We start from the raw sequence: 1,724 nt of genomic DNA, 5'->3' as shown, positions 1-1,724 counted from the left end.
AAGTTCTTTATACGGGTAATAACTCTAGAAAAGTAAAAAATCAAAAGGGAACAATAAATAAGAAAGGCTTTTTTATCACAAAATGTCCCTGACGTTTGCGAAACTATTAGATTGCATCCTTAAAGTTTTTTTGTATCACTCATGGTCCCTAACGTTAATATAGGTGCTCTTAAATAATCCATCTATAAAAAAAAACTATTAAATCCAGGGATATAATCGTCAAATCAATTCAAAATTACAATATATATATATATATATATATTTTTTTTTTTTTCCTTCCCCTCTCTCTTTCTTTCTTCTTCTTCTTTCTCTCTTTCTTTTCTTATTTTTGTGGTTGGAATTGCTGACTGAGAAACCAAATTAAACTCAGAAAAAAGAGAGAATGAAAATCACTAGAAACCAGGACAAGCATCAGTTAATTGTGTGTCCACTGAGATATGATAATATGTTATAGTGGCCAGAAATACATGTTCTTTTGTACAATGAAATGGTCTTGTTTAGTTTTAGTTGCATAAACAGAAATTTCTGAGGACCCCAAATGAAAATATAAAGCTTCTAAATGGTTTGGTTTGTTTGGGAATTGCTGAATTGGCAAATCAATTTAAACCCAGAAGAAAAACTAGCAGAAGGATCAGTTGATATGTTCCAGTGGCTAGAAATATATATGTTCTTCAATGCAATAGACTATGGAGATATTGAGTCACTGACTAGCTTGAATCTTTCACTGACTTTGCAGGTGAAGATTCTTAGGAGGGAGTCCTACTGGTTCAAAGGCATTGGATCTGTTGTAGCTGTGGATCAGGTCTGCCTTTTCACTTCTCTCTCAATTAAGACTAACATGAAATGAGAAAAGGGTCTGCTTATGTTGTTAATTTTCTCTGTTGATCTTCATTTTACAGGACCCCAACACCTGTTACCCAGTCGTCGTTCGATTCAATAAAGTTAGCTATGCCAATGTGTCCACAAATAACTATGCTTAGGACGAGATTGAAGAAGTTAAATGAGTTTTTAGTAGCATTGTAAATTGTAATCTTAATTCTCCTTCTATCAGTTTCTTCCTTGTTGGTGCCTTTATTGTGTATCCATACTTTGTCAAAGTTATCGAGCTTAACGATGGACTGAAACAGAGAGAGAGGAGATAAGGAATCTGGCGGAGAGAAAGAAGAAGAAGAAAAGAAAGAGAGAAAGAGAGAAGGGAAGGAAATAAAATATATATATTTTTATAATTTTGGATTGATTTGATGATTATATCTTTGGATTTAACAATTTTTTTGACAGAGGGACTATTAAGGAGTACTTATATTAACGTTAGGGACCATAAGTAATACAAAAAAACTTTAAGGATGCAATCTGATAGTTTCGCAAACGTCAGGGACGTTTTGTGATAAAAAGCCAACAAGAAAAATACGTACATACGTGTACAATACTTGAATTGTATGTTTGCTTTTTTAAAAACATATATTTTATCGAGTCTTTATGACGTGTACGGAAAAACGGAAGTATTATTGAAAAATACGTACATATTATTAAAAAATAAGTATTATTGGATGACATTTGTTAGAATCTTATCATAGAGTTTGATAGATTTTTATAAACTTCTATAAATTTGAAATAATAGTGGGCCATGATGCTTGTGATATTGGTGGTAGAGATGGTAGAAGTATCAATGGTGTGAAGGAAACATGCATATAATGCTTAGGAAATGAACTTTAGCCACAACTTAT

The 1,724-nt window shown here is 32.2% G+C and overlaps 1 long non-coding RNA gene across 1 annotated transcript; it reads left to right on the top strand.

Moving 5' to 3' along the window:
• LOC18785185 lies at nucleotides 731-1,064 on the top strand. The gene is made up of 2 exons (XR_002270373.1): nucleotides 731-802; nucleotides 900-1,064. It is a non-coding gene; the product is annotated as an uncharacterized LOC18785185 (long non-coding RNA).

This window comes from Prunus persica, chromosome G2 (genome assembly GCF_000346465.2).
Source record: "Prunus persica cultivar Lovell chromosome G2, Prunus_persica_NCBIv2, whole genome shotgun sequence".
Lineage (NCBI taxonomy): Eukaryota > Viridiplantae > Streptophyta > Magnoliopsida > Rosales > Rosaceae > Prunus > Prunus persica.
This window is presented reverse-complemented; position numbering and strand designations above follow the sequence as displayed.